The 9,242-nt window shown below is 33.0% G+C and overlaps 1 long non-coding RNA gene across 2 annotated transcripts in view; it reads right to left on the reverse strand.

The window, feature by feature from the left end:
• Positions 1-8,943, reverse strand: part of LOC306669677 — a 51,175-nt gene extending 42,232 nt beyond the window's left edge. For both annotated transcript variants that reach the window (XR_013766195.1, XR_013766196.1), the window contains exons 1-2: positions 8,834-8,943; positions 6,619-6,746 (exon numbers count right to left, since the gene is read on the reverse strand). This is a non-coding gene — a long non-coding RNA (uncharacterized lncRNA). The remainder of the gene's footprint in view (positions 1-6,618; positions 6,747-8,833) is intronic.
• Between the last annotated feature and the right edge of the window lie 299 nt (positions 8,944-9,242).

A 9,242-nucleotide genomic window follows, 5' to 3' on the forward strand; every position in this document is an offset into this window, starting at 1 on the left:
CAACAGGCCAGTGAGGAACTCAGTCCTGCCAACAACCATGTGAGTGAGTTTAACAATAGGGACTCCGACAGTCAAGCCTTCAGGTGGACCTGCAACCCAGACCAACACCTGACTGCAGTCTTACAAGAGACTTTGAGCCAGACTTTGAGGCACTCAGCTGAGCTGTACCCAGATTCCTAATACACAAAAACTTTGAGAGAATGAGTGTCTCTTGTCTTAAACTTCTGTTTCTGGTAATTTGTGACAGAGCAACAGATAACAACAACCAAAGGGGGGGGGGGGAACCCACGTTTTCAAAGTACTGTCACTGTTCCAAGATTTAAAATTTGATTTCAGTTTCATCTTAAACTAAATCAAGCTATCTAAAATATAAATGGGATCCTTTCTCCAATTTCATTGAAAATAACAATAAATCCAGGTTAAATTAGAAAACAGTTACCCATAAAACTGTTCATTCTTAAATGAACTAGTTACTATCTAATACAGATAACTTTATAAAGCATTTGTAACAATACATGAAATAACAGCCTTAGGGAATTAGATGACATCTTTTGCACCTTTAATCAGATTTTATAGGATTATTTGAAGCTCAGTGATATCTCTAAGAAGCAAGCATATGTACCTTCAAATTTCTAAAATACAGCTTTTGAGTTTAAATTTGTAAATCTGTTAAACTTGCCATTTTCTTCTTCTTATTATTATTATTATATACCATTTTGTAAGACTTTGCAAACATTTAGTTAGCATTATGCAGCAATCTATCTTATATGCATGAAAATAATGTCAAATAAATATTTGAAAGATTTATAATAGCTTACATTTTTGGAGGTTAAAAAGTAATGCTTCTTAGACTAACACTTTACTATTAAGCTCACATCTATTACTCAGTGCAGGAACTTTTACATTTCCAAATACAGAGACTTATTCAGTTGTTTATAATTATGCTATTATAACATATGATTTAAAAACCACATACTATTATATTTTTGTGCAAAAACACCAATTCATATCAACATTTCTGGAAATCTAAAAAGTGGTAAGCAATTCAATTTTAAAAACTCATGTTGAAAGTTGCAATTATGTGGAAGCAAAATAAAAAAAAATACTTCCATCAACAAAAGATGAGGCACAGAGGTATTATATATATATATATTTTTACAAATTATGAAGGACTATAATAAAGGATAGCAAAAAGGCTATCAGCAGTGGAAGCTGACATGGTTATTGGATGCAAAAATAGCTTATGATCAAATATCCTTTTAGAAAATATTTGGACAAGATAATGTCCTAAAATTTTCATATATTTCAAAGTATATTCCTACTAGTATAATGTACAAAATCTAACTGGTAGAGCTGCTCCATCCCTCCATGTGCCAGTGGATAGGTTCCACAGGTATCTTTATTCCCATTTGGAAGTATCAGTGTTGGGAGTAATTCAGAAGGCTGATCAAAGTTGATCATCTTGAGATTTGGCATAGCTCATAAAATCTTTCATGTGATTATATCCAATTGTTACATGACACCTCAGTGTCATGATGCAACTAACTCAAGAGATGAACTAAGTTACTGAGAGAGACTGTAAAAGTTCCAGTAACTAGGTAGACCCTGTGGTGGTATGATATCACTTGTGATTTTAAAGATAAAGGTACCTACAATGTCTGTGCAATGAAGAGTTCATTGTACTAAGTAGTTACAAAACATCTGGTTTTTACAAATATGTCTCAGAACTTCCTAAGAGTCTACTTATCTCCTTAATTCACACATTTTGGGTTTGATAAGGCATATCAGCATACTTTCTAATGAAACAGCTTTTGCATCTGTAGAAAAAAAAGTAGAATGAAGATAAATATCATTTTTTTCTCGTTTTTAACCACTCTAAAATGTAATGTGATAATTCATTTATTTTTCATTCTAGTTCTTTCAGTTTTTGTTTAATGTATTTTGAAACTGTCAAAGCCTTTGATGAATTGACCCTTTCATCATTTTGTCATATCTCTCCCTTTTCCTAATAATATTCTTTTGTGAATTCTACTTTGTTGATGTTAACATAAACACTGGAGATGTTTAAATTTCTATTTTTATGCTATATTTTATTTTATCTTTATTCTTTCAGTGTACTTTTTATAATTATAATTTATGATTTTAATTTTATAATTATAAACACAAAGTTTTGATACATGCAATGGAATAATTATTAGTCAAGAATGTAAATGTATCTGTGACCTTCCATATGTGCCTCCTATATAGGTACAAGGTAGATGTGTACACATATATGTGCATGTGCACAGGAGAGCTAAACTCTACCCTATTGACAAATTTTCGATGTACATTATTATTAACTATAGTCTCCATGCTATGCTCTTTTATCTCTAGACTTATAAGTCCTACGTAACTGAAAGTTTATACCCTGGCTAATATCTCCATGTTTCCACTACTGCCAGGCCCCTAGCAATAATCTTACTCTCTGCATATATAAGTTTGGCTTTTGTTGGTTTTAGATTCCAAGTATAAATGACATCAAGCTGTGTTTGTCTTGTGTGTTTGGCATATTTCATTTACCATAATGTTCTCCAGGTGCATCCATGTTGTCACAAATGACAATATCTCATTCATTTTAAAAGCTGAATGAAAAATTAAAATTAATTACAATTCGAAACTTTAAAACTTGTTTCTCACCAGCAGGTAGGAAAAAACAAACTACAGAGCAAATCAATAAGGACATAGGAAGCAAGGCTACCTCTTTTCCTAATTGAAATTTGTAGAATACTTCATGTAGAACTAATAGGATACACATTATTTTCAGGTGTACAAGGAACATTCAGTAAGATAAGCTATGAGTTGGACCACAAAGCAATATTTAAAACTGTAAAATTCTAAATTGTATGAAATATGCTCTGTGACTATAAATGAATTAAACTAGAAATCAATAAGAAAATGATATGTGGAAAATCTTCAAATACATGGAGATTAGTCAATATACTACTAAATTCTCAATGGATTAAAGAGGAAATTACAAGGAGTTTTAGGATATATTTGAATTGGATGAAAATGCAAGATACAACATACCAAAATATATTTTTAGGATATGGTTAAAGTACTACCTACAAAAAAATGTGGAATATTAATATTAAAAAAGCATAGTTGCCAAATTAGTGACATAAGCTTCCCATTTAAGATGCTAAAAATGAACAACAGATTAAAGAGAAAATTGAAAAGAATAAACGTATGAGACAAATGAATAATACTGAAAAGAAAATCATAGATAAACTCAGTAAAACCAAAATCATGTTTCTTGAAAACGAAGTAAATTCATAAATCTCTAACCAGGTTGACCAAGGAAAATTAAGAGAAAATATATAAATTGTTAATATCGGGAGTAAAATACAGGGCATCATCTCAGATACTACAGATACTAAAAGGCTAAGTAAATATTATGAATAGTTTTTTGTCCATAAATCCAACAACATAGAAGAAATGGGTAAATTTTCTCAAAGACACAGGCTAACCTAGCTCACTTAAAAATAACTGGATTACAAGAATAATTTTATACATATTAAATAAACTAATTTCATAGTTAAGACCTTTTTGAAAAAACAAAGCTCAAGGCATGCATACTTCATAAGCAATTGTACCACAAAATATTTAAGGAGCAAATAATATCAATTCTATATAAAATAAATAGTCCAGAAAGTAGAAATGGCAAGAGCACTTCTGACTCATTTTTATCTAGGATTACCTATATAAATTTGGCCAAAATTCCCAGGATGCCAACATGAGAAAGCATTATAAGAAAAGAAAACTACAGATCAGTAGTTCTCATAATATAAATGAAGGAAGGCTCAACAAAATCTTAGCAAATTAACTCCAGAAACATATCAATAGGATAATACAGATGTATGAACAGGGTTAAACTGGAAATGCAAGTCTGTTTCAATGTTCAAAAGTCAGTATGTATTTATTTCCATATCAATGGCCTAAAGAAGGCAATCATAAGATTATCTAAGTAGATTTAGAACAAAGTTTGACCAAATGCAAATTCCAAGCAGGATGAAATATTCAGCAAACCAAGATGAGAAAGGAATTTTCTTAACCTATTTTTATTTTGTATTTTAGATTGAACTGAAACATTTGGTTTATATTTTACCTGACACTGGTGACCCTGCCAAAATAAATTATTTTCAAACTGTACCTTTGTGTAATTAAACACGTTAAAATCCTTTATGGAATTATAGGATATGCCATAATCAAATTCTTTTTGATATCTGCCACAAGTCATTATTTTAATTTTTTACAGGTAATTGATCTTCATCAATTCTTTACCTTCTAGGTAGGAATAAATTATTCAATAATGTCATTTCTGGATCATAATTTTAAAACTCTGCTTTCTATATGATGGTCCATGTATGCAAATTGTTCAGTTCAGCCAAAATGACTTTAAAATATTTATAATAAAAGACAAAAGGGAAAAAAAGTCAAAACACAGGTGTATTTACACTCTGAAATTATCTTCTGTATCATGAAAACATACTAGCTTACCCTTATTGCCATAGAAGTATAAAGACACAATATTGCATAGACATTAGTCACTGAAACCTTTGCCCCAGTTACTGAAATTTAAGCCAAACTGATTATTTTTTAAAGAATTTTTTAAAATATATCTTTATAAATAGAGTGTAAGGCCATGTTAAAAATCAGTGCTTGTTTTAAGAGAACAGAGCAAAATTCTCTTTACATTTTTATCTGGGAAAGTCCTGAGTTTGAAAGAGCCATGGAGATGTTTACATCCAAATAAATAATAAAATATGCATCCCAGCGGAAAAGACTTCTGAATAGGAGCCAGGAGCCAGTCATGTCATGATGACAGTTTCTGTGTTTCTTTGTATAGATACTTAGTGAGGATCTATTATAAACTGTGGACTATACCAGGTTTTTTATACATATTATCTGAAATCTTCACTACAATTCAATGAAGTGGACATTGATATCCTCATTTTGCTGATGAGAAAACTGTGCCTAAGAAAACTTAACTCTCTTGCCAAAAATTTACATGGTTCTCAAAACCAGGATGCAAGCATCCCAAATGCCAAGGCCAGTATTTGTTCCTCCCAACTACATTTTCTCCATGTACTCCACTATTTTCACTGCATGCTCCATCCTTAAGGAACTTTGACTCATACTAATTTACTTATAAATTATAAGCATAATTGTCTAAGTATAAATTAGATACATATGTAATGAAGCCCACTAAAATAATAATTTTTCAATGATATAAATTCAAATAGAAGTCTTATTATAGACTTGCATACTCTGATAGAATTTATTAAGCAACCACCCAATGCACTCACCACACGTGGAAGACCTGTATTATAGATGATAGAGTTCAAACGTTAAGTGGGAGGCCCTCTATACACCAGCAGTACTGAACACCCATGTTTATCACTCACACATCTTTTTTATTTTTTTCCTGGAATGACCTTCCCACTTGTGAAAAGTCCATTCATCTTTTCAAATTAAGCCCACACACTAACATCCTAGTGATGAGGCTCCCAAGAGAGGTAACTAGACCTGTTTCTGTAGTCTCTGCACATGTACATCACTGTTGCATTTATACTTGTTTGTGCCTTTGCCTCCTCCCACTTCAATGAGGGTTTCTGAATGGAACTGACTGAACTGAAATGAAATAAAACCAAGCCTTGCCTCACTAGTATCTAGTGCAGTGCTTGGTAAATCAAAAACAATCACTTGGGAATGAACAAATGAAAAAGCCATCTATTCCTTTTAGTTTTTCCATACAAATTATTATATTTAAACGCTATGTGCTTAAAAAATGAGCCCCCTAGGAAAAGAAATAGAAATGGAACCTAATATTATCTTTACCTCTATCATCTGGGAGTAGTAGTAATATAGCTAATGTGTGTAGAACAGAAATAGAATCACAGAATCAAAGCACTTTGGACCTAAAAATGACTTTAGTCCATTCACAGCTGAGGTCAATAACCGGTCAAGGGAAACAGGAGTTAGACAGTAGAAAAGTGTTGGGCTGGGGGGATAGTTCAGCTGGTAGAGTGCTTGCCTGGCAAGCACAAGGCCCTGAGTTCGATCCCCAGTATCGCAAAAAAAAAAAAAAAAAAAAAAAGAAAGAAACTAGAGGAGTGACATTGCAGCACTAAACAACAGAAGCCATGGAAAACATCTTTAGATGTACGTGTGTGTGTGTGTGTGTGTGTGTGTGTGTACTATGCATCTGTGAGTGAAAATGGATCTTTTAAGCCAAAACTTTGCTACATCATCTGTAGAAATCTGACAACTATCCATTACTACCCATTGTTATTGGGTAGGATACTCTCGGTATTAATATTTGCATAGATTATTTTCTTTTTCCCTCTAAAAATCAGAAGCTGTGAAAAATACCATCTGTTGATATTCCTCCAACGAAGTGATTAAACTGTCTTGCTGTTACTTGTAGTACTACCTTATCAACGTGCCAATTTCAGTGTCACAGCAGTTTCCTGTGGGTGTGTACACGCGCGCGCGCGTTAAGGATTGAACCCAGGGGCGCTTGACCAGTGAGCCACATCCCCAGTCCTTTTTATATATTATTTAGAGACAGGGTCTCACCTTGTTTAGGGTCCCGTTAAGTTTCTGAGGCCGGCTTTCAACTTGTGATCCTCCCATCTCAGTCTCCCGAGCCTCTGGGATTACAGGCACGTGCCACCATGTTCAGCAATCACAGCAGCTTCTTCAAACTTTGTGTGGAATGTGAAAATAAAGTTCATGTGCTTATAGAAGTAGCCAATAAAAAGCTGTCTTATGGAAACATTCAGCTATGTGGTTTTATAATTGATTGTAAAACAAATTTCTAAATGGCCTAATGGTAAATTTATTTGTCCTTCTAGAAAAATAACAATGAAAAAATGTCTAGAGTTACAGAAAGAGAACTGCTTAGAATTATCTTTTCCTGTGTAATTAAAAAACAAAATCTGTCCAGTATATCTTATCCCCATAAGGATAACAAAAAGTAACTGCATTTCTCATATATGTGCAAATGGATACATTTGCTTAAGGAAACCCTACTTTGTGAATGGCAAGAATATTAACTTTCCAACTGTAATGCAATATTAAAAGAGGATTTATTTATTCAGTAAAATATATCTATTATTGGCTCTTAACTATCTCTAACCCATTTAGTAATTCATGGAGTGTTTTAAGAATTTCATTGATTCCTAGTTTGGGTCAATATTTTTAATAGTATATACTAAAAATAGGTTTTTTATTGCCCATATAAAAATAAATAATCAAACATACAAATAAAATTTCAAAGCAACTTTATTGCAAATTCTCCACATAAGCTGATTTGAATTAAAGCCTATAGAAGTTGGAACTAATATTACAATATTATTAATAATATTAATACTACAATATTTTTTCCCCTTTCTGGCTCTTGGTGCCATTGAAGCAGTGGTATGCGATTAGATGAAAGAGAATCCCAATGAAATCATTCTCTTTCTGCCTGTGATATAATCCCTACAGTAGAATCTAAGATACACATATTTATATGCAGCTTTTGAAGATTTGATTGTTTCTTTTAAATGTTTAATTGAAGCTCCAATGATTTTCACATACATGAAAATAGAGAAACCAAATCCACATATTAGCACTAGGTAGTAAAATAAGAACCACTAGGATTTACAAAGCACAATTTGTATTCAAGGCGAAGGAAAACAGGGCAGAAGAAAAATTTTAAGATGGATATTGATAAATAAGGTCAATAGTTTCTCATTAGCCTTTGGTACATAAAGGGAATATTTTATTCCTCTTGATGCAAGTCTCACATAAAATGTACAAATTTAGAACAGGTGAGAGATCAACAGTCTTAGAATCAAAACTTCCTGGTTTAAGAAATAAAGTACAACTATGCTGCTCTCATGGTGTACATCAGGCAGACACCAAAGGCATTTCCTCTGGAGCTGGGTTACAAAATGCCTCTCCATAAGGGAAGCTCTGTGCACCAGAGGAAGATTCGTATTTTCTCATAGCCTGTTTCTCAAGAAAATATCCACACTAATACAGGAATTCATCTTGCACTTAAGTAGACACACATGTGTAATATCTTATTTAATCCTCACTATCACTACCTCAGGAAGCTACTATTTTTATACAGTTGAGAAAGTACAGATACTGAGATCTTATAAATTGGCCATGTCTACAGTAGTAACAATTAGAAGCATCTGCTGTGTGAGATTTCTTAAACTGAGAAAGCAAAATGAGATTTCAGTAACTTACTCAAGTTTACATATAAGAAAATATTACAGATTTGGGTCATACCCAGTTCTTTCCTTCCAAAAAATAAAGAAAAATTTTTCCACATCAGTACCTGTAAATACACTCACCCTAATTTCCCACACATTCTTAGTTATTACAATCCCTTTAGGAAGTAGTACCTTAATAAAAAAGGGTTTCTAGAGACCTGATTGAACTTTATGATATCTAATACACTTTATTGAAAAGTCAAAAACATTCTATTTGAAAATGTGTGTATTATATTCTAAGCTATACTAAAATTTTTGGAGACACTTTCTATTACCATGATGCTTAAACTAAGATAATTTGTTATATACATATCTATCCTATAATATATAGATACTGTTAGCAGTGAATTCATAAAATGCATGCATGGACACACATGTGCACATCTTATTTTTTCATTGCATATTTTCAACGAATCCCAAACTATCAATAGTTAATACATGTCTTAGTCAGTTTTTTCACTGCTGTGACTAAAGGACCCGACCAGCACAATGGTAGAGGACAAAAGGTTTATTTAAGAGCTCACCGTTTCAGATGTCCTAGTCCAACCAAGCCTGGCTCCATTCCTCAGGGCTCAAAGTGAGGCTGAACATTGTGGCAGGAGAGGGTGGTAGAGGGAAGCACTCACATCCTGATCAGAAAGTAGAGAGAGATTACACTCGCCAGATAAAAATATGTGCTCCATAACTCTTCCCCCAATGAAATCACTTCCTCCAGCCACACCCCCTGCCTTCAGTTAATCCCATCAGAGATTAATTGACTGATTAGGTTAAGGTTATAGCCAAATCATTTCTCCTAGAAACATTCTTTTATTGTCTTAAAATGTGGGGACACCACATCTAAACCATAACAATACGATACATTTTAGCCAGGAGTGATGGTGCACATCTGTAAATCCCAGCTACTCAGAAGGCTGAGGCAGGAGGATTGTGAGC

Source organism: Sciurus vulgaris, assembly GCF_902686455.1.
Source record: "Sciurus vulgaris genome assembly, chromosome: 9".
NCBI classification, from domain to species: Eukaryota; Metazoa; Chordata; class Mammalia; order Rodentia; family Sciuridae; genus Sciurus; species Sciurus vulgaris.